This window comes from Rhinoderma darwinii, chromosome 5 (assembly GCF_050947455.1).
Source record: "Rhinoderma darwinii isolate aRhiDar2 chromosome 5, aRhiDar2.hap1, whole genome shotgun sequence".
NCBI classification, from domain to species: domain Eukaryota; kingdom Metazoa; phylum Chordata; class Amphibia; order Anura; family Rhinodermatidae; genus Rhinoderma; species Rhinoderma darwinii.
This window is the reverse complement of record NC_134691.1, coordinates 204,896,857-204,922,088: the sequence shown is the minus strand read 5'-3', so window position 1 is coordinate 204,922,088 and position 25,232 is coordinate 204,896,857. Positions and strand designations below refer to the sequence as shown.

The 25,232-nt window shown below is 43.4% G+C and overlaps 1 protein-coding gene across 6 annotated transcripts in view; it reads right to left on the bottom strand.

Moving 5' to 3' along the window:
* Positions 1–25,232, bottom strand: part of BRD9 (bromodomain containing 9) — a 148,619-nt gene that overhangs the window by 37,862 nt on the left and 85,525 nt on the right. The gene's annotated exons all lie outside the window — the stretch shown is intronic.

Genomic DNA, 25,232 nt, shown 5'->3' with positions numbered 1-25,232 from the left:
GCAGCTGGTATTCTATCTGTAATGGAGTGGCCAGCGCAGTCACCAGATCTCAAACCCATAGAGCTGTTGTGGGAGCAGCTTGACCGTATGGTACGCAAGAAGTGCCCATCAAGCCAATCCAACTTGTGGGAGGGGCTTCTGGAAGCATGGGGTGAAATTTCTCCCAATTACCTCAGCAAATTAACAGCTAGATTGCCAAAGGTCTGCAATGCTGTAATTGCTGCAAATGGAGCATTCTTTGACGAAAGCAAAGTTTGAAGGAGAAAATTATTATTTAAAATAAAAATCATTATTTCTAACCTTGTCAATGTCTTGACTATATTTTCTAGTCATTTTGCAACTCATTTGATAAATATGAGTGTGAGTTTTCATGGAAAACACAAAATTGTCTGAGTGACCCCAAACTTTTGAACGGTAGTGTATATTTATATCTATGTACATGCGAGTGTAGATATATATATATTTGTCCCTCCAGAAAGGTGTATATTCCTATCTTCCGGGGGAGGGGGGAGAAGACAGGGGGCAAATCCAATGCCTTGCCACTGCCTGCTCTTCCCCTTCCCCTCACCAGGTAATGACACCCTTGGGGGTGGAAGCCATAAGCAGTGAACAAATCCTGTATTTCCAGAAAGCAGGAAGTTCCCAGTGCCTGCCCTCCCCCCACCCTTCGCCAGGTAATGAGCACATTGCCCCCCCCCCCCCCAGTTGCACGTGCATGAGCATGTGATGTCACATAGATGTGCACAGACAAGGTATAAGAGGGTCAACTGTCCCACACTCAGCCCCTCTTTTCCTGCCTCCCTCAACAGAGACCAACTCACCAACTTTGGACCACATGAACCGCTAAGTATCCACGTGTAGCAGCAGCTACACGTAACCCTTCCTTACTTCAACACTTAACCTGCATATCCCCTGGTACCTGTACATCCCCTGGTACCTGGTTAACCTTTTCCCACCATTTAACTGCTATCCCCTGGTACACAGCAACCCATTCCCCTTGTTAACCCTTTGTCCTCCTTATTCTGTTTTAACCCTTTAGTGCACAGGGAGAGTTACTGCTAGGAGGGAGTGAGACAGAAATAGTGAGTGTGTATTGTATTGTAACATAACTTCTATGTATGTTTAGGTAAGTGGGTGGCGGTATAGATTAGGATTGTGATACCGTGTTTATACTGTACTATGTATAGTGTGAGTATACCAAGTATATATTAACTGGTTATATGTATTGGGGTATACTGATACTATACTGTGATCAGTTACTGTTTTTGGTGTATTTTATATGTGTCATTGTTAGTAATAAATATTACCCTTTTATTTACTATGCAGTCGTATACACTTACTTAGGCCTCATTCACACGGCAGGGTTTCCCGGCCGGGTGCCGGCCGTTCATAAATCGGCCGGCACCCGGCTGCATTAGGAATGATAGACCCCTAATGGGGCTATTCACACGACCGATTTTTTGACGGCCGGGAAATCCGGCCGTCAAAAAATAGGACATGCTCTATCTTTACCCGGGTACCCGGCGCCCATAGAAGTCTATGGGGCCGGGTATTACACGGCCATCACCGGAATGTGTTCCGAGTGATGGCCGAGTTTCCCGGCGCTTGCGCTCTATCTCCTCCTCCTCACAGCGCAGAGTGCATGTGAGGAGGAGGAGTTGATGCCATTCTGACGAATGGCATCGCTGTACACTGTGTTGCAGGGCCGGGGTGTACAGCAGGTGGAGGGAGCGCTGCGCTGGCTCCCTTCCCCTGCTTGTTAAAAGCACCCTGGCCCGGCGACACCTTCGATGGCGCCACTAGCAGCTGCTGCTGCGGCTGCTACTACTGTAGCGACGCCACTATAGCAGAGCGGGGAGGTATCTCCCCGCTCTGCTATGTGCTAGCCGCACTTTAGCTCCTTAAAGGAGCGGAATCCCCGTGTTTTCGGGGATTCCGCTCCTGGACAGAGCACTTGATGTCTCTGTCCATATCTGGGCAGTGACATCAGGGGAAACTCCTGAAGCGGAATCCCCGAACACATGGGGATTCCCCTTCAGGAGCTGCCGCTGATGTCACTGTCCGGATCTGCCCGGCCGGCACGGATGCATAACTTTATGCAAACCGGCCGGGCAAAATGGCCGATTTTACCGGCCGACACTCGGGCTCGGGAACGACCCGGTCGTGTGAATCCCGCCTTAGTAGCAAAACAAGTAGACAAACGTTCGTATAAGAAAAAGGTAGGGGAACAAGGCATAACCCTAGGTACCCTGATTATAAAGGAGGTAGTAATAGTGGGTGACACGAGACGGTGAACTCCGCTATTATACCATCCCTTTAACACTATTAATCCCATCCTCTATATCTTTCATAAATAAGTTAAATAAAAGTGGTCCCAACACGGAACCCTGTGGTACACCACTTATAAATCGGTGACCATTCAGAGTAGGAATCATTGGTCACAACTCTGGATATGGTCCTTGAGCCAATTTACAATCCAATTACAAACTATACTTTCTACATCTATAGTCCACAATATACCCATCAGGCATCTATGAGGGACAGTCTCAAATGCCTTTTCAAAGTCCAAAAACACTATATCCACAGCGGCCCCTCGGTCTAGGCTTCTGCTCACCTTTTCATAAAAACAAATCAGGTTGGTTTGACCACTTCTACCTTCGTAAAACCGTGCTGGCTGTCACTTATAATACATATTTTTGTCACATACTCCTGTATATAGCCCCTCAAATATTTTTCCCAAAGTGGATTTAAAGTTACTGGGCTATAATTACCCTGAGAAGACCTAGAGCCCTTATTGAAAATAGGCACCACATTTGCCCTGCGTCAGTCCCTTGGCACTATACCAGTCAATAGAGAATCTCTGAATATTATGAAGAGGGGGACAGAAATAACTGAACAAAGCTCTATAAGAACTCTAGGGTGTAACCCATCCGGTCTCGCATCCGTGCGCACATTCAGCATATTAATTGATGTATTAACAGCACTAGCACCGGCTACATCAGCTGCTCTCTTCAGTTGTATATACAGAGCTAAAGAACCCACTTAGTAACTCTGCCTTCTCTTGATCCCCAGTGAACAACTCCCCATTACCACTATTTAGGGGTCCTACATGTTGAGACCTTGGCTTTTTTGTATTTACATACTGGAAGAATTTTTGGGGATTTTTATTTTTTTGCTGTCCTTGGCCACCTGCCTTTCATTTTGTATTTTTGCAGATTTTATTAAGCTCTTTATAATTTACAAAGACTACAGCTGTACCCTCAGATTTATATTTTTTAAATGCCCTTTTTTGTCATGTATTGGCTTACACCTACTGTAAAAAGGGCATGTGAGTTTAATTTTAGTAGTTTATACTGGTTACCTATAGGAATAAATTTTGCACTATAATTAACTGGTTGCCGACACAGGACGAGTATGCTCGTCCTGAGTGGCGAGTACTTCGCGCATTAGGACGAGCATACTCGTCCTGTGTGACAGCCGTCTGTGCGCGCGATCGAGAGCGGGGCAACAGCTGTAATACACAGCCACGGCCCCGCTCTGACAGCGGAGAGGAGAGAAACATCTTCTCTCCGCCGTTAACCCTTTGAACGCCGCGATGAAAGCTGATCGCGGCGTTCAAAGAGGGGGGACTGCACATTGATCGCGTCACAGAAAATAACTGTGACGCGATCAAAGCCCACAACTCGTATGGCCAGACAGCCCAGGCTCCATTGAAGGACCCCAGGGCTGTCTGAACATATTTCCTGTTGTTAGGGCATACTGAGGTATGTCCTAACAACTGCCTGTGTACAATCAGTAACAGGCTAATGTACTGGCATATAGATCTATGCCAGTACATTAGTTACAAAATAATTGTTAAATGAATGTAAAAAAAAATTAATGATAAATAAATAAAAAGTAAAAAAAATACACAGAAACACACATTTTTTATAATAAATACTTTTTTAAAAATTAAAAACTTTTTTAAAATATAAGTCCCAAAACATGAAATAATAGACATATTTGGTATCGCCACGACTGTAACAACCTGTACAACAAATGTATAACATTATTTATGATGATCGGTGTATGGTGTAAAAAAAATAAATATTAAAACTGCAGCGGAACTGCTTTTTTTCTGCATTTTCGCCAAAATAAACGATAATGTATTTGTACCAAAAAATGGTACCTACATAAAGTACAACTCGTCCCGCAAAAAACAAAGTCTCATACAACTACGTCGTACAAAAAATAAAAGAGTTATGAGCGTCGGGATGCAAAGAGGGGAAATGTAAAAAAATTGCTGTCCTCAAGGCCAAAATTGGCCGTGTCCTTAAGGGGTTAAACATAGTAAATTTTAAGATCTCCCATTATCATTTATACCATTATTTGAAATCAGTTGTTCCCTGTCCACGCCCTGAACTGCAGCCCTCATCCTGGGAAAATGGGCTTCTTAAAATTAAGTGTTTTTGCCCTCCCAGCATGTTTGTTTTTTACAGTATAGGTAAAACATAACTATATTGTGATCACGGTTACTGAGGTTTTACGAACATTGACATTCCCAACAAGCTCTACATTGTTTGAAATGACCAGATCCAACAGAGCTTCACCTCTAGTCGGGTCTTCCACAAACTTGGCAATAAAATTTTCCTGCAACAGATTGAGAAAATTTCTCCCCTTTGCAGTTGAAGCCGAACCATGACCACAATGAATATCCCGGTAATTAAAATCTCTCATTAATACTACAGTACCAGCCTGTGCAGCCCGCTCCATTTGTTTATATAGCAGATCTTTATCTCCTCAGTTATATTGGGGTCAGTCTATATTTTACACCAAAACTATTATTTTTCTGTGTTTACCTCCTTTGTAATTCCACCCACAAGGTTTCAATCACCTCACAATCTTCACCTACTATTGTCTCTTTCACGCTCACCTTCATATCACTTCTCACATACAGACATCACCGCCTTTCCTGAACAGTGTAAAACCCTGTAGATTTACAGCCCAGTCATGAGAAGCGTCTAGACATGTTTCAGCAACACCAACTAGATCTATATGTTCCTCCAGTACCAAGGCCTCCAGCTCCCCCATTTTACTTGCTAGAATTCTGGCATTTGTGAACATACAATTTAGCTTGCCTTTCATTTTTTCACATTCAGTATCAGAAATGTGATTATTTGACATTATTTGGGCATTTTTATCTTCAATGTTGTTTTATAACAAGAGGATCTCCGTAGACGGTTGCTTAATTCTTTCCCCACAGTATTTCTCCCCACACCAATATAGACTGACCCCTCTCTAACCTACCTAACCCTTTATTTTCTATATTGACCTCCCTCCTCAGCCCTAGTCTAAATACTCCGCCACCCCAGCTAGAATTCTCTCCCCCAGCACAGCAGACCCCCTTGCATTTAGGTGCAAATCACTTGCAGAATACAGTTTGTACCCCAATGAAAAGTCAGCCCAGTACTCTAGGTACCCAAAGCCTTCTCCTCTACACCAAGACCTAAGCCATGCATTTAACTCCCTGAGCTCCCGCTGTCTTTCCTGTGATGCGCATGGCACAGGCAGTATTCCAGAGAATACTACCTTTGAGGTCCTTCCCTTCAGCTTGTAGCCTAGTTCTTTAAAATTATTCTTAGGCTCCTCCACCTACCATGTATTCTATCATTGGCTCCCACATGGACCACGACAGCTGGATCATCACCAGCCCCTCCGAGTAATCTATCCACCCGTTCCACCACATGCCGTACCCTGGCACCATGGAGACAGCAAACCATTCGGTTGAGGCGGTCTTGGCGACAAATTATTCTTTCCATCTTCCGGATTATAGAATCCCCTACAACTACTAACTGTTTTCCCATACCTCCATTACCATCCCGTCGATTACTAGCTGGGCTTTTCTGCAAGCTATAAGGGAGATCAGTATTCACTAGGGCTGCCATTTCTGAGATCGACATCCTCGCACCATCATCGAACTTGGCAATTTTGCTTGAGAAAAACAGAAAAAGGATTGGCCTTCCTTTACTTGGACCCCTTTCTACTGCCCCTAACTACAGTAACCCAGCTACTTGCCTGGTCCTGCTGAACAATATCAACCCTCCAGATCTACTCCACTAACTGCGTGCTCAGTGAACAGCATGCTCCGCTCAAGATCTCCCCCGGGTGTTTCATTTTGCTCCTCCACATCTCTGACGCGAGCTTCCAGGTGAACAACACGCTGACATGTGCCACAGAGGTATTCACCCTGCAACTCCTGCTCCAGTACTGCATGCATATGGCAAACTGTGCACTGAAGAAAACTTCCAAACTTGCTATCCATTATTAAAGTTACAAAATACATTCAACAATCAAAAAAGTAAAAGAAAAGTACTTACAGGGACTTTAAAGGGGTTTTCCCACGAGGGACGTTTATGACATATCCAAAGGATATGTCATAAATGTCAGATAGATGCGGGTCCCACCTCTGGGACCCGCACCTATCTCTAGAACGGGGCCCCCTAAACCCTACTCTAGCTTTGTCTGCTATCGCTGATTCCCAGCCACTTCCTGATTTTATGGTCGGGAGTTACAAAAACATTGTAACTCGCTGAGCTGCGTTGTTTCCTTAACTCCGAAAAGCAGTGAATAGCAGTTACGGAAGCAGCGTAGCACGGGAGCTACGCGGTTTACGTAACTACCATTCAGTTATATGGGGCTTACAAAAACAGCGTAGCTCAGCGAGCTACGCGGTTTTCTCCTTTAAGGTCGGGACACAGGCAACACACACAGAGGTAGAACGGGGTTTAGGGGCCCCGTTCTAGAGATAAATGCGGGTCGCACCTCTGGGACCCGCACCTATCTGACATTTATGACATATCCTGTGGATATATCAAATGTACCTCGTGGGAAAATCCCTTTAACTCCACTTATTTCACAAGCCACTTAGTTCAATAAGCACAATGAGATCAAGCTCAAAAGGGAGTTTTGAGAAGGTTAATTGAAATCACCTGAGAGCAATTAACCCTTAAAGGAACAGAGTCACGAAAATACATTTTTTTACATCAGTTTGATTTTAGTGTTTTATTAAAAACTTTTATATTTATTTGTGTGTTTGTGTTTTACTTTTTTTTATTTTTTCACTTTTTCTTCCCTATGGGGGCTGCCATTTTTTTTTCCATCTCTGTATGTGTCGATTAACGACACATACAGACATGGAATACGGCAGCTACAGTCCCATAGTGAATGCGAACGGGGCCCGTTCCATCCACTATGCTGTACGCCATCTGTGTGGGAACGGCGCATGCACTGCTCCCACACAGTCCAAGTTGAACTGTGCGCTGTCCGGCGCCATTTTCCTGTAGACCGGAAGTCGCGGCCGGACAGTAAGATTACTACTTCCGGTCGCGGCTTCCGGACTTGTGCACTTGGAGCGGCGGTAGCAGACGGACCGGAGGGAGAGGCGGCGACTGGAGCAGGTAAGTTATTTCTGTGTATGTAAGTGTTTTACTGTGTGTTTACTAGTGTATGTAAACCTACTACACTGTGTGTTAGCTCAAAAAATGGCGACACATAGTGTAGGAGCTTTGACCGTTCAATCCCCTCGTTTCTCCCGGCACTAGCCAGGATAAAGGAGGGGGGGATTCTGAGAGCTCACTAGAGCGAGTGAGTTTTTTCCAATTTTGCAGCATAAAGCAATGTGGTTGCTTTACCACATGCAATGCTGCAATTTTGGGAATTGCTCCATCTAGTGACCAGCGCTGGGAAATATTATAAATTAAAATCTAATTTATAATATTTCCTGACTTGTGAAAAAAATTAAAAAAATTAGAACAATGTTTAATCACCTATACAATAATTGTTTAACTAAAAAAATAATATTTTGTTTTCTAGCGTCACATTCCCTTTAATTAGGTGCACAGCAGAAAAGAAAAAATGGGTTTTAAATTGTGTTAGTAGTTAGAACGCAAGCTGCACACAACAAAAAACCTTGATGGAAAAATAAAAAAAGTTATGGCACTTGAATTAAAGGTTAAAACGCACTTGAAATTTGGCTGCGTCCTTAACCCCCTCAATGACGCAGCCCTGTTGGGCCTTAAGGCTCAGACCCCATTTTTCAGATCGGACAGGTTTCATTTTATGTGGTAATAACTTTGGAATGCTTTTATTTATCCAAGTGTTTTTGAGAGTTTTATGTTAAAGAGGCTCTGTCACCACATTATAAGTGCCCTATCTCCTACATAAGGAGATCGGCGCTATAAATGCAGGCGACAGCAGTGCTTTTTATTTAAAAAAAAATCTGTTTTCACCACTTTATTAGCGATTTTAGATTTATGCTAATGAGTTGCTTAATGCCCAAGTGAGCGTATTTTTACTTTAGACCAAGTGGGCGTTGTAAAGGGGAGTGTATGACGCTGACCAATCAGCATCATGCACTCCTCTCCATTCATTTACTCAGCGCATAGGGATCCTGCTAGATCCTTATGTGGTGTCTTATACTAACACATTAACAATACTGAAGTGTTTAGACAGTGAATAGACATTCCACGGTATGTCTATTCACAATCCCTGCACTTCGTTACTCTGTCTGTGGTAGTTACAGCAGAGGAAGCGTGATCTCGCGAGATCTCGCTGTAAATGACAGGTTACAACGAGATCACGCTTCCTCTGCTGTAACTACCATAGAAACAGTAACGAAGTGCATAGACTGTGAATAGACATCCCGTGGAATGTCTATTCACTGTCTAAACACTTCAGTATTGTTAATGTGTTAGTATAAGACAGCACATAAGGATCTAGCAGGATCCCTAGGCATTAAGAAACTCATTAGCATAAATCTAAAATCGATAAGTGGTGAAAATAGATCGTTTTTTTTAAATAAAAAGCACTGGTGTCACCTACATTATAGCGCCAATCTCCTTATGTAGGCGATAGAGCACTTATAATGTGGTGACAGAGCCTCTTTAAATTAGGTTTATACATTCATTGTTGATTTGGGAAAAACAGCAAAATTTGTAGAAAATTTGGAGAAATGTGCATTTTTTAAAATTCTAAATGTATCTGATTGTAAGACAGTAATACCATACAAAACGTTACTAGACACATGTCTACATTATGTTGCCATCATTTTTATAATGTCCTTTTAACCGGTTAAGGACTAGGCTGTTTTACAGCTAAATGACCAGAGAAAGTTTTCACAATTTTGCTATGCGCTTCTTTAGATGATTATAACTCTGCAGGTGAATAAAGTTAATCTTTGAATTTTACACTCTTTTTAAAGGACAGATAGGGCTTTGTGTTAATGGCATTTGTCAGTATACATCATTTTTTTTTTCTCTAAAGAGGGCAAAATTGAAAAAAAAAAATGCAAGAATTTAGCAAATACGCAAGTTTATGCTACCATTTTTCACACACAGTATAGCTCACGGACAAAATTAATCTCCTTTCACATTCTTCCACTTCTCCCGTGCATGGGGATTACCAAATATGTGTGCTTTGTTCACTGTGCGGGAATGTGCCAGGGCTTGGCATAAAAGGAGGCTTTTTGGCCTTTTCGGTCCAGGAATTCTGCACTTGATTTTATAGCCGCATACTGTTTTCTGGGGCCTAATGCTGCTGAAACATTAGAAACACCCCATAAATTACTTCATTCACACAAGTAGAACCCACAAGGTTTTCTTCAAGAGGTGTATCATAATGTTAGAAAGCCCAGTTTTCTAATGAAAGTTTGTTGAATAAGATAGAACAAAATAAAATTAGAATTTTTTTAGCAAATGTTTCAGTTTATGCTAGCATTTTTCACACACAGTATGGACCACAGACAAAATCCATCTCCTTTCACATTCTGCCACTTCTCCTGTGCATGGGGCTACCAAATATACGTGCCTTATTTATCACATAGAGATGTAGGAGGGCTTACGCTGAAATCTTACGCTGAACTTCAAAACCACGGTTTCAGGAGCCAAGTTGTCAAGCGCAGCCGAGGTAAAGCAGAGTGGAACATTGGACCTTGGAAAAAGAGGTCGTACCACAGTTGGCGGCCACTGGGCGTCTTCTAAAAGGAGCATGAGATCCACATATCAAGCTCTGCAAGGAAAGTCTGGGGCCACGAGAATGTCTGAGATTCCTGCGTCCTTGATCCTTTTCAGCACTCGAGGCAGGAGTGGAAGAAAAATGTAAAAGGAGGTTGAAGAACGACCAGGGGAGAACCAGAGCATCGGTTTCTATGGCCCTTTAATCCATGTTTCTGGTGATGTAGTCCGGGTACTTGTGATTGAGGTGAGAGGCGAAGAGATTCACGTCTGGGAAACCCCACCGGATGAAAATGCGGTGAAAAATCTCTGGGTGACGAGACCATTCTCCGGGATCCAGGTGTTCCCGGCTCAGGTAATCAGCCTCCCAGTTTACTCCTGGGATGTGCACTGCTGGTATTTTGTTCCACCCAGAAAGAATATTGGCGGCTTCCTTCCATACAGTCCTGCTTCTTGTACCTTCCTGATGTTTGAGGTATGCCACTGCTGTAGAGTGGTCGGTCTGTATTTGCACTGGAATACCCTGAAGACGAGACGTCGTTCTAGACCAGGCCAAGAAGATTGCCCTCAGCTCCAAGATGTTGATCTGGAGCTGAGCTTCCGGGTCGAACCAGGTGTGCTGGACTGTGAGGCAGCCGAAGACGGCCCCCAAATCGGACAAACTCGCATCCGTTGTGATTACTTGCCAGTGGAGAGTTGTGAAGGGTTTCCCCTGAGAGATCTTGGGCAAAGACATCCAACACAGCAACTCCTTCTTGACTGAAGGGGGCAGACGGAACATCAGATCCAAGGAGTCTGGAGACTTGTCCAAACGAGATAGAATTGCCAACCGTAGAGATCGGGAGTAAAATTGCAAATGGCCTCGAAGGTTAAGACTATCGTCCAAGACTTTCACGCAGAAGCGGATGGAGCAAGGAACATTACTTCGGAGTACTGTCAGTCCCTGACAGAGTGGTGATCTTATCCTTGGGTAAGAATATCCTGGCTGCCTGTGTATCCAGGACCATCCCTAGAAACGCCATTCTCCAAAAAGGAGTGAGAGATGACTTGGTGCTGTTGATCAGCCATCAGAATCTGTGAAGACAATCCAGAGTAATATTGAAACTGTGCAAGTTGTCCTGTTTGGAAGGTGCCTTCACCAGAAGATCGTCTAAGTATGACATAACCGCTATGCCCCTGGATCTGAGTAGAGCCATGAGTGCTGCCATGAACTTAGTGAAGATTCTTGGAGCCGTAGCAAGCCTGAAGGGGTGGGCCACAAACTGGAAATGCTCAGAACCTACTGCAAAGCGCAAAAAACGCTGATGTACTTGAGCAATAGGAACATGAAGATAAGCATCCTTGATGTCTATTGAGGACTGGAACTCGTCGACCTACAATTTCAGAGACTCGACGAGAAACCTTCAAATCTTCACGTTGATTGAGGCGTTTTAGGTCCAAAATAGGTAGAAGATATCCGTCCGTCCTTTTTTTACTTTGAAAGGGTTTGAATAGAACCCTTTTAACAGTTCTGGCGTTAGTACTGGGACAATTACTCCTTGATGGAGGAGGCATTGAATAGCTTGAGAAAAAAGTTGGGCCCTGGAGGGGCATCGACAGGAAAAAAAAAAACGGCCGGAAGGGCGAGAAGAAAACTATCTTGTAGCCTGTCAACACAACCTCCCGCACCCAGGCGTCTTCGATGTTTTCGAGCAATGTCTCCTGGAAGGAGAGCAGCCATCCCCCCACCTGAGGGAACAGCTCGGATGAGGGCAAATTTCCAGGCTGTTGAAGCCCGCTGTGCCGGAGCAGGTCTAGCGGGTCTGTTGCGGGGCTGCCAGGTGTTTCTAGACCGGAAGGAATGTCTCTGCAATCGGAAGGGACAGGAGTATTGCGAGTTCTGCCTCCGACGTGGGGCCGAGTACCGAAATGAACTAAACCATCTTGGTCTTCTCACTGAAGGAACTGGGCATCGTCTTTGACTATGTTGTGGAAATAAACTGCTCCTTCTTCCTGTCATCACAGAAATAATTTGGACCAGGTCAGAAGATCCTGGGCAAATAGAAGGGTGAAAACTTTCTTCCTAGAGGCACGGTCAGTATCCCAGTTCCTAGTCCAACTGCCCTGCGGACAGCCATCGCATTAGCCATGGCCTTAGCAGAGGCCTAACCTTTGGGCAGATTGGCCTAACCTTTTGGTAGATCGGACGGAGACGTCACAGACATATTTAGACATCTATAAAAGCTGTGCGGCTAGCAGGGAAGTATCCACTTAAGTTGCCAGAATAAATTGTGTCCTGTAGTTGCGTAGCTAGTACAATACTAGCTAAGCTAACCCAATTTGCTGCAAAAGAGGGTCTGACTGAAGCTGCAGTCACGCTGAAACTCTGAAATTTTGCCATAGACTCCCCTTTTGCATCAACTGGATCCTTTAAGGCGGAAGCCTTATCTGCAACCGGTAAAGTAGTATTTTCATAAAGCTGGGCCATGGGAGCATCAACCTTGGGGTGAACTGACCATTTGGCAATATACTCATCAGAAAAAGAAAACTTAGTCCATACTCGTGCATAAACCTCTCAGAGTGTTTCCATGCATTAGAAAACAATGTCAAAACCCTTATGTCTGGAAAGACCAGAAGGGGTAGCCTGTGGCGATGCAATGACAACTTCTTTTGAGGGGATTCAGCAGGATCATACGCAACCTTAATAATATCTCTCACTGACTGAATGAGATCCTTTATGGCAGGAGAAATTGATTCGCTTCTATTACACTCAGGGGGGATTCAGACGAGCGCGATTTGCGCGCGTGCAGGCCGCGTATTTTCTGCGCATCACGCACAGCACTATAGAAGTCAATGAGGCAGTTCAAATAGTGCGTGATTCTTGCGCAGCGTTTGTTCGCTGCGTACTATACGCGACCGGTTCAAAAACTCTGCGTATTTCACGCATCACGCACCCATTGAAGTCAATGGGTGCGTGAAAATCACGCGCACCACACGGAAGCACTTCCATGGGACGAGCGTGATTCGCGCAACAGCAGTGAAAAGGATGAATGAAAACCGAAAAGCACCACGTGCTTTTCTGTTTCCGAACATCCAAACGGAGTGTCTTTGCGATGAGCGAAGCCGGACAAGCGTACCGAACTTCACCGGGTTCGGGCAAACTCGTTTTGGCCGATCCCGGCAAAAAAATTATCGGTACGCGACGTCAGGAGATAGTCACTGTCCATGGTGCTGAAAGAGTTAAACTGTTTCAGCACCATGGACAGTGACTTGCGATCCCAAAATACATTAACCTGTAAAAAAAAACCGAAGTTCTAACTTACCGATTACTCCTGTCTCCTTCCTGCAGTCCGACCTCCCGGGATGACACTTCAGTTCAAGTGACAGCTCCAGCCAATCACAGGCCAAGCACAGGCTGCAGCCAATCACAGGCTGCAGCGGTCACTTGGACTGCTGCGTCATCCAGGGAGGTGGGGCCCGATGTCAAGAGAGGCGCGTCACCAAGGACGCGTCACCAAGGACGCGTCACCAAGGCAACGGCCGGGAAGTTCTCGGTAAGTAGGAACTTTATCTTTTTTTTGTACAGGTTTTTCGCTGTTGTGTTCGGCATTCACTGTCGAGGGTGCTGAAAGATTTAGCTCTTTCAGCACCTTGGACAGTGACGGGCGTTGACAAGCCTCATCTCTATGATGCCGGCTGCGCGAAAATCACGCAGCCGCGCATCAGACACGCATGACACACGCAGCTGTCAAATGGTTTTTGCGCTCGCAAAACGCTGCGTTGTTTGCGCGCGCAAAAACGCAACGTTCGTGTGAATCTCCCCTCAAAGTCAGAGAGAGAGAGAGAGACGTTCTCTGAAGAAGATGGTTCAGATATATATATCTCTTGAATGAAAAGAATGAAGGATGCCTGCAGCATTTTTGTCCAAAGAGGAATCAGAGGAAGAATGATATCTCCTTGATTTCCTGGCCCACTTGAGGGATGAACTGGAAAACTAGAATGATTGCAATCCAGGGAAGAGTGTCTGGGGGCCTGAATGGACTGTGGTGCCTGAGCGAGGTCAGGCAATTGGGACGCTAACTGCTGAGGAGGGCGTTGCAAGGCATCCGCCATGGCCTGCCCATTGGGGCTAATATGCTCACTAACCCTGGGAGCTGGGGAGTCCTGTGGTGGTTTAGGTGGAGGGCATTGAACATAGACTGGGTCAGCCTGCCCGCATGAATCTTCGTACAGAACCGCGAACATGCATGGTGTATTAAAATGGAGTGGGGGGGGGGGGGTGATATTGAGTCTGAGGAGCTGTTCCCTTTGAAAACATATTATGAGCCTTTTACAAAAAAACACTATTGAAAATGGCTGTCCTACCAGACACCCTGGGTGCTGTTTCCACCGTGAAGCAGGAACGTTTCCAGCGCTGTATGACTTCTCTAAACTGCTGAGTGTTCTATGGCGTTCACTACCGGTGATCGAGTGAAGAGTCTAAAGAGAACAGAAAAATCCCTCCCCTCCAGCCAAAACCACGCCACGCTGGTTGGACAGGGCGGGCATGTGACTGAGGTCCCGCCTAGCGACCAATCAGAATGCAAAACCGGCATGGAATAGTGGCGGGGAGGAACGTGGGCAGGAGCATGAGGGGGTGTGGCCAGCTTGCGGCCTAGCAGACAACTAAGCCGGGCCGAAGTTAATGTCGCTGCCGGCGGGATGCCGCAGTTTGCTCTGCGGGGCTAGTCTGCCAGCACATAAGTGTTAAAAAAACACCTCATAATAAAGACCAATTATAAAATATATAGCTCCCAATGGCGGGGGAGAACTTACCGGTCGGTCGTCTTCAGACAAAGCTTTTCACCATTTTGGAAAACGCACACACGTAGTGTGGCTGTCCCGCATTCTCAACCACCGATGTGGTAATAGGGGACTGTGTGACCAAGGCAGGGAACATCCACTAGAGAGGTGGGCATCCACCGAGGTGGGAAGAGCATCCGCCAAAATGGCAGCCATCCACTGTAGTGGGAATTCCTTACGCCCAGCGCCCGCAGGAAAGTTACCAAGTGGAACACACGAGGAACTCTCACCCTGCACCAGTAAAAGAAAAAAAGAAAAGGAAAAAAAAAGAAAAAAAGGGTATGGCCCACTGGTCAATTTTTTTTAATTTACCTAGTGTCAGCCTCCTAGTGACTGTGGCCTATACCCCGTGGTACAGTGTCCCCCCAGTGAATACTTTAATGAGACATATATTTATACAATACATACATACATACATACATACATACATACATACATAAACAGACAGTGCAGATTCTGCTCAAACTCCCTAATAAACCTCTGGATTTAAAGAGGACATGTAACTACTCCACATGGCATATTTTAATAAATAATTGTAATCCCCATGAATTAATTCTAGAGCATCTTTTCTTAGTACTCTGCATTGTACCATTCCTCCATTATGACACCTAGAAATTTCTGAATACACGGAATATTGGGTGTTACCATTCCCCTTGTCAAAGGGGTGTGTCCCTACACATTCACACTTTGTCAGCACTGATTGGACATTGTGAGTGTGTAGGGAAAAAGCAAAAAAACAATCCCCCCCCCCCCCCCATTAGAAGCCTTTTATTACAGGAAAAAGATAGAAACATTAAATAAAATAAAAATATATACATAGTTCGTATTGTCACGTACGTTATGACCCAAACTATAAGACTATTACTTTATTTATCCCGCATGGTAAACGCATAAAAAAAAAAAAAAAAAAAAGATGGCTGAATCACTATTTTTTCTTCATCAACTCGCCTCCCAACAAATAGAAAACAAAAAAAAAGTGTTTAAAATGTTGCATGTACCCCAAAATGGTACCATTAAAACTACAGCTCATCTTGTAAAAAAACAAGCCCCTACACAGCTTTCTTGGCAGAAATAAAGAAAAAAGTTATGGCTCTTAGAATATGGTGAAAAAAATTGTGCAGAGTGCGTCCCAAAAGGGGAAGATTGGGACACCTTTTATCAATGCGACACTGGCCAGGCATCTATAGATTATTACTTATTTATCACATTAATACACCACCTTATTATGCTTTGATGTACTCAGCATAGCTTATATATGCCCCCACATTATAAAATCAAATACCAGTTCAACCTTAAATCTAGTGCCAAGCAAAATCTGCTCTCCAAAAGGCAAATGGTGCTCCCTGCCTTCGTAGACCTACAGTGTGCGTTGACAGCCGTTTATGTCCACATGTATTCCATTGCCATACTCGAGACTACTTACTTAGCCGTTTATGAGGTATTTGTCTACAGTGGCACAAGCTGGGCATAACATATTGCACACTAAAAAAAAGCATATTCGTGAAAATTGAAATCTTTACTGTGCATTAATATCTGGTAAAAAAAATAAAAATGCTTATTACATCCTTTAGGGATGTAGTTTGCCAAATTCGGGTCCTTTTTTGGGGACTTCCACTGTAATCTGGTACCTTCGGGGCTTTGCAAATGTGACATGGAGCCCAAGTACCAACCCAGCAAAATCTCTGATCCAAAAGCCAAATTACGCTCCTTCCCTTTTGAGCCCTGCCATGTGCCCAGACAGCCGTATTAGGTTCACATATGGGGTATTGCTGTACTCTAGAGAAATTGTTAACAAATGTTGGGGGCTTTTACTCCTTTATTCCTTGTATAAATCAAAAAATCTGAGCTAAAACTTTAAGAAAAAAACTTACATTTTAATTTTCACAGCCTAATTCCAATAAAATCAACAAAAAACCCCCCAAAAACTGTGGGGTCAAAATGCTCACTAGGCCTCTAGATTAATTCCTGGGGGGGGGGGGGGTGTAGTTTCCAAAATGGTGTCTTTTAGGGATTTATTTCTGCTAACTTTTGGCACCACAAGACCTCTGGTACCTAAAATATATTCTATGAAAAAGGAGGACTCAAAAGCCACTAGATGCTCCTTCATTTCCGAGGCCTGTGTTTGAGTCCAGTAGCACACTAGGGCCACATCTGGGATATTTCTAAAAACTACAGAATCTTGGCAATAAATATTGAGTTGTGTTTCTTAAATTTACTTATTAAATTTCTTCCATAAAAAGAAAATAATATTAAATTGGTAGTTTACCTCCACTTTGCTTTAAATCCTGTAAAACATTTAGGAGGGTTATGAAACGTTCTAAACGCGGTCATGAATACTTTAGGAGGTGCAGTATTTAAAATGGTTATATATGGGGTATTTCTAATATATAGGCCCCTCAAAGCCACTTCAGAACTGAACTGGTCAGAAGATTGCTCCTTGGAATTCTTGTGGCTCTGTAGATCTGATAATCTATAATCCGTGGATGGTATCCCTCTAACAATCCTACAACAGGGATACCATCCACGAATTATAGATCAGATCTACAGAGCCACAAGAATTCCAAGGAGTAAACTTCTGGAGTACAAAGAGAAGGTAGACAATTGCAGGGTGCCCCTAATGGTCATACGGCCCCCAAATTAACATCTTGCGAAAAAACGCTGCTACTCTCCAACCTATATTTCACAAAGACAACTGAAGGAAATATTCCAGGACATGCCTCTCCTTGAATATAAACAGCAAACCTAAAGAATATCCTGGAAGTGCCCTCATCACCATCAGAGTCTGGCACTTTTCCTTGCAACAGTAGAAAATGCAAGACCTGGACCAAGATCTTGTCATCAAATACCATCCACATACCAAACACGCAGCAGGACTATAAAACCATTGGCACGTTCTCATGTACTTCCTCCAATGTGGTGTACATGATACTGTGTACAAGGTGAATCAGTAAAGGAATCTACAATGTAGATTCATTCTGGGTTGTAGTTTTATTTTGTTTCTTCAGACATACAATAAAACAGCAGCTGGATACACCCGTGGGAAAACATTTCTCTGGACCAGACCACAGTACGGCAGATTTAACCCCTTAACGCTCAGTGACATACTATTCCGTCATGGAAACCGCCCTGTTCGCGCTCCATGACGGAATAGTACGTCACGGGGGTTAAGCTGCCATCGCCGGCCTGCTACACGATAGCGGCCAACGATGGTGACTATGGCAACCGGACACCAAACAATGGCGTCCGGCTATGCCATCGACGGAAGCCTAGTGGGTCCTGACGAAGTCAGGACCCACTATGCTTGCTGTCATTGAGTAGCTGACAGCTCTGATATACTGCACTACGCATGTAGTGCAGTGTATTAGAATAGCGATCAGGGCCTCCTGCCCTCAAGTCCCCTAGTGGGACAAAGTAAAAAAGTTAAAAAAAGATGTGTAAAAATAAGAAAATAAAAGATTTAAAAGTAATACAAGTAAAAATCCCCCCTTTTCCCTTATCAGTCCTTTATTATTAATAAAAATATATAAACAAACAAATAAACTATACATAATTGGTATCGCCGCGTCCGTAACGGCCTGAACTACAAAATTATTTCGTTATTTATCCCGCGCGGTGAACGCCGTAAAAGAAAATAATAATAAACCGTAGCAGAATCACAATTCTTTGGTCACTTAACCTTGCAAAAAATTGCATAAAAAGAGATCAAAAAGTCGCATGTACCAAAAAATGTTATTGATGGAAACTACAGTTCGTTACGCAAAAAATAAGTCCTCGCACGGCTTTATTGATGGAAAATTAAAAAAGTTCTGGCTCTTAGAATAAGGTAACACAAAAAGTAAATGATTTTTTACAAAACGTATTTTATTGTGCAAACGCCATAAGACATAAAAAAAAAACTATAAACATCTGGTATCGCTGTAATCGTATCGCTACGCATAATAAAGTGAATATGTCATTTATAGCGCACGGTGAACGCTGTAAAAAAAATTGAATAAAAAAACAATAGTAGAATTGCTGTTTTTTAGTCACCGCGCCACTTATAAATAGAATAAAAACTGATCAAAAAGTCGCATGCACCCCAAGAAAACTACAATGAATTCCTCAAGGTGTTTAGTTTCCAAAATGGAGTCACTTTTGGGGGGTTTCCACTGTTTTGGCACCACAAGACCTCTTCAAACCGGACATGGTGCCTAATAAAAAGGAGGGCTCAAAATCCACTAGGTGCTCCTTTGCTTTTGAGACCGGTGCTTCAGTCCATTACCGCACTAGGGCCACATGTGGGATATTTCTCAATACCGCAGAATCTGGGCAATACGTATTAAGTTGCGTTTCTCTGATAAATCCTTTTGTGTTGTAAAAAAAAGTGGTATAAAAAGGATTTTCTGACAAAAAAAAAAAAAAGTACATTTCACCTCTACTTTGCTCTAAATTCCTGTGAAACACCTAAAGGGTTCATAAACTTTCTAAATGCTGTTGTGAATACTTTGAGGGGTCTAGTTTCTAAAATGGGGTGTTTCATAGGGGTTTATAATACATGGGCCCCTCAAAGCAACTTCAGAACTGAACTGGAACCTAAAAAAATAAATAAATGAGGCAATACTTCGCTTCTTACATTATACTGATAACGAGCCGTGCCCACCCCGAGATGACCCCAGTTTTGACCGTTTGTATAAATGGAGACCCCTATTAGACCGTTTCAGTGCCCGGTTTTCCCAAGCATACACCCCCGAGAAGTGTATTTCTATTGATGAGTCATTGGCACATTTTAAAGGGAGGGTTCAATTCCGCCAGTACCTGCCGGGTAAGAGGGCAAGGTATGGCGTAAAGATGTATAAGCTGTGCGAGAGAGCATCAGGGTATACCTACAAATTTAGGATATATGAAGGGAAGGACACCAGCCCCCAGAATGCCCCCCCCCCTTATACTGGGAGTTAATGCAAAAAGTGTGTGGGATTTGGTGCACCCACTGCTGGACCAGGGTTACCACCTCTACCTGGATAATTTTTATACCAGCGTCCCACTCTTCAAGTGCCTCGCTTCCAGAAGTCCTGCGGCATGCGGCACTGCTAGAAGAAATCTGAGAGGCCTACCTAAGACTCTGCAGGGCAAACTCCCAGAAGGGGTGAGAGCAGGGCACAATCCAGCAGCAACATATTGTGTGTCAAGGACAAGAGAGATGTCACACCAGTACCCATGTACCTGTACGAGGTACCAGTACAGAGACCCCCAAACCAGACTGCATCCAGGACTACAATAGGTACATGGGAGGGGTGGACTTGTCAGATCAAGTCCTGAAGCCTTACAGCGCCATGCGGTGTGGTATAAGAAGCTGGCCGGGCACATCATACAGATGGCATTGTACAATGCGTACATGCTACATCGATGCACAGGCCAGAGGGGAACTTTCCTGGAATTTCAAGAGGTGGTTATCAAGAAACTAATTTTTAGGGACCAAGAAGGGGGGGCACCCAGTACTTCTGGAAGCGAGGCCACACGCATCGTACCAGGGCAACACTTTCCAGGAGAAGTTCCCCAAACTGGCAAGAAAGGAAAAAGTCAAAAGAGGTACAAAGTCTGCTATAAGAGGGGGATAAGGAAGGACACAATATATCAATGTGACACGTGTCCCGAAAAACTAAGGCTCCGTATGAAAGAGTGCTTCAAAATGTATCATACATCCCTTGATTTTTAATCTACCCCAGTTTTACTTACCCTGATGTACTCCGCACAGCTTATCCCCCCTCGTCTTTCCACTCTGAGCCCTGCTGCGTGCCTAGGCAGCTGATAACAGCCACATTGAGGGTATTGACGTACCCGTGAGAACCCACATTACAGTTTATGGGGTGTATGTCTCCGGTCAAAATGCTCACTACACCTCTAGATGAATGCCTCAAGGGTATAGTTTTTAAAACGGGGTCACTTCTTGGGGGTTTCAACTGTACTGGTACCTCAGGGGCTTCTGCATACATGACTTCGCACCAAAAAATCCCCAGTAGGCCAAATGGTGGTCCTTTCGTTCTGAGCCCTCCCATGGGCCCAAACGGCAGTTTATCACCACAAATGGGGTACTGCCGCACTCAGGACAAATTGGGCAACAGAATGGGGTATTTTATTTCTTGTGAAAATTAGAAATTTTCAGCCAAAACTACATAATATTGGAAAAAATAATTTTGTTTTAATTCCCAGCCCAATTCAAATAAGTTCTGTGAAAAAACTGTGGGGTCAAAATGGTCACAACACCCATAAATGAATTCCTTGAGGGGTGTAGTTTCCAAAATGGGGTCACTTCTAGTGGGTTTCCATTGCTTGGATACCTCTGGGGCTCTGCAAATGCGACATGGCACCCGAAAACCAATCCAGCAAAATCTGGACTTCAACAAACACATAGCACTCCTTTGCTTCTGAGCCCTCCCATGGGCCCAAATGGCAGTTTATCACCACAAATGGGGTATTGCCGCACTAAGGACAAATTGGGCAACAAAATGGGGTATTTTGTTCCCTGTGAAAATAAGACATTTTGATCAAAAATGCCATCTTATTGGAAAAAATGAAATTTTTTTTATTTCACAGACCAATTCAAATAGGTGCTGTGAAAAAACTGTGGGGTCAAAATGGTCACAACAACCATAAATGAATTCCTTGAGGGGTGTAATTTCCAAAATGGGGTCACTTCTGGTGGGTTTCCATTGCTTTGATACCTCTGGGGCTCTGCAAATGCGACATGGCACCCGAAAACCAATCCAGCAAAATCTGGACTCCAACAAACACATAGCACTCCTTTCCTTCTGAGCCCTCCCATGGGCCCAAACGGCAGTTTATCACCACAAATGGGGTATTTTGTTCCCTGTGAAAATAGGAAATTTTGATCATAAATTACATCTTATTGGAAAAAATGGAATTTTTTTAATTTCACAGCCCAATTAAAATAGGTGCTGTGAAAAAACTGTGTGGTCAAAATGATAACAGCCATAAATTAATTCCTTGAGGGGTGCAGTTTCCAAAATGGGGTCACTATTGGGGGATTCCTACTGTTTTGGCACCTCAACACCTCTTCAAACCTGGCATGCTGCCTAAAATATATTCTAATAAAAAAGAGGCCTCAAAATGCACTAGGTGCTTCTTTGCTTCTGGGGCTTGTGTTTTATTCCACGAGCGCACTAGAGCCACATGTGGGACATTTCTAAAAACTGCAGAATCTGGACAATACATATTTAGTAGTGTTTGTCTGGTAAAACCTTCCGTGTTACACAAAAAAAAATTGAATAAAATTGAAATTCAGCAAGAAAAATGAAATGTGCAAATTTCACCTCCACTTTGCTTTAATTCCTGTGAAATGCCTGAAGGGTTAAAAAACTTTCTAAATGCTGTTTTGAATACTTTGAGGGGTCTAGTTTTTAAAATGGGGTGTTTTATCAGGGTTTCTAATACATAGGCCCCCTCAAAGCCACTTCAGAACTGAACAGGTACCTTAAAAAAAAGGCTTTTGAAATTTTCTTAAAAAAAAGAGAAATTGCTGTTTATGTTCTAAGCCTTGTAACGTCCAAGAAAAATAAAATAATGTTCAAAAAACTATGCCAATCTAAAGTAGACATATGGGAAATGTGAACTAGTAACTATTTTGGGTGGTATAACCGTCTGTTTTACAAGCAGATGAATTTAAATTCAGAAAAATGCTATTTTTTATAAATTTTCCCTAAATTTTGCAATTTTTCACCAATAAACACTGAATATATCGTCCAAATTTTACCACTAACATAAAGCCCAATGTGTCACGAGAAAACAATCTCAGAATCGCTTGGATAGGTTTAAGCATTCTGACGTTATTACCACATAAAGTGAAATATGTCAGATTTGAAAAATGGGCTCTGAGCCTTAAGGCCAAAACAAGGCTGCGTCCTTAAGGGGTTAAAGGACTTAATACTGAAGGGAATGACAGGAAAGGAAAAATTTGGGAATTCAAGCTGATAACATTCCAGTCATCGACACAAGGCCTCAATCGAACGCCTGGATTTATTAGCCATTACATGGACACACTTTACACCACCATCCGACCTAAAGATCCCTCAACCCACAAGGGCTCATTCAGACAAGGGTGTATAACTTCCGTATGACAGCTGTTAAAACAACGGCCGTCACACGGACTCATGTATTTCAATTGAGCCGTTCACACAACTGTTGTTTCAACGGAGTGTGTGAAGCGTCCGTGAAAAAATAGGACATGTCCTATTTTACTGTGTGTCATGCATGCCTTCAAAGACCCTAGTCTATAGTGGATCCGTGACAACAGGTCCATCACAAGTGCACCTCGGACACGAAAAACGTTAGTTTTTCAAGTCCAAGATTGCCGACGCTCGTGTGAATGTAGCCTAAGTCATAACCCCTATAACCTCGGTTTTAAGGGCCTGGCTTATCAAAATGATGTATCACCTTATTTACGAATTGTCTTTGTGTAACATCTTAAATTTGGTGTATTTTTCTAAGTCATTCACTTTTAAACTTGCCTGAAGGAGCCTGTGTGCTCTGAAAGCTTGCATACAATATTTTTCTGGTTAGCCAATAAAGGTATCACACCTACTAGGGCTGGGCGATTAGGACCTAAATCAAAATCACGATTAATTTAACATGTAACCTCGTTTACGATTAATGAACGATTATTTATAGGCCACACCTCTTTAGCATGCCATGCCCCTATTTGTATGCAATGCCATTGAATATTTATCCCCTGAGCTTGCTGTATTCTATTGTATATAATATACTCCCTGACACAGCCCCCACACAGTATATAGACCCCATTATGATCCCCACACCTTATAATGCCCCATAGCTACCCCCACGCTGTATAATGCCCACATAGCTACCCCTACACAACCCCATTAGTGCTTAATAAAAATAATAATATACACACCTAACCAGGTTCCAACGACGAGTTGAAGAGATCCCTCTGCTCCTCCGGTCTGTGGAGCTCGGCGCAGAGAGGCATGACGACTAAACTGCTTCGGGTCCAGCGATACAAAGTGAATGGCAGAGCAAGGAGCCGTAAGGTCCCTGCTCTACCATTGGATTCAACGGTTTCTGCGTCCTGAAGATGCAGATATAGTTTAAACCGGAAAAAAATGTAAAATATTGCATAGGTGTTTTTTTACAAATACACACTGAATGCATCGAAAACATTTTACCACTAAACAAAGTACAGGTCCTTCTCAATGAGTTAGAATATAATCAAAATGTAAATTTATTTCAGTAATTCAATTCAAAAAGTGAAACTCATTATATACTGTAGATTCATTACACACAGAGTGATCTATTTCCAACATTTTTTCTTTTAATGTTGATGATTATAGCGAACAGTTAAGGAAAACCCAAATTTTAGTCTCAGAAAATTATATAAGCCCAACTTCAAAAACGTTTTGGAAAACAGAAATGTAGTCCTACTGAAAAGTATGTCCACTATATGCACTCAATATTTGGTCGGGGCTCCTTTTGCATGAATTACTGCAGCGTGGCATGTAGGCGATCAGCCTGTGGCACTGCTGAGGTGTTATGGAAGCCCAGGTTGCTTTAATAGCGGCTTTCAGCTCATCTGCATTGTTGGGTCTGGTGTCTGTAAATGTCCTTTTGTGGCTTACCCTCCTTGTGGAGGGTGTCAATGACTGTCTTCTGGACAACTGTCAAGTCAGCAGTCTTCCCCATGATTGTGTAGCCTACTGAACCAGATTGTTGGACCATTTAAATTGAATGTGTCGCTAGAATTTTTTTTTTCTTTTAGTGAAACAATTAATATTTAAGTGATTTAATTTTTTTATTTTTTTCACAAGTCAGGAAATATTATAAATTAGATTCTAATTTATAACATTTCCATGTGCTGGCCACTACAGGGAGCAGTTCCCAAAATTGCAGCATGGTCAATGTGGTAAAGCAACCTCATTGCTTTATGCTGCAAATTTGGGGTAGACACACTCTCTCTAGTGTCCTCACACAATCCCCCCTCCAATATTCTGGCTAGTGCCAGGAGAAGGACGAGTTTGAATCTTCAAACCTCCTACACTGTGTGCCGCCATTTTCTGATCGACTGCACAGTGTAGGAGGATTAGATACAGGGCTCAGCAGACGGTATAACACGAACATAATACACACACCAAATACACGAACATAAATGACCTTCTCCTGCCGCCGCCTCTATTCCTTGCGCCTTCGCTTCCTTGAACATATGGCTGGAAGCCGTGGCCGGAAGTAGTTATCTTACTGTCCGGCAGCGGCTTCCGGTCCACATGAAAATGGCGCCGGACTTCGCTCTCCGAACGAGCTTCGTTTTGGTCTGTGTGGGAGCGGCACACAAACGGCGTACGCTTCAGAGAATGGAACGGCTCCCGTTCGCATTCTCTATGGGGTTGTATGTGGCGTATTCCATCTCTGTGTAGTTAA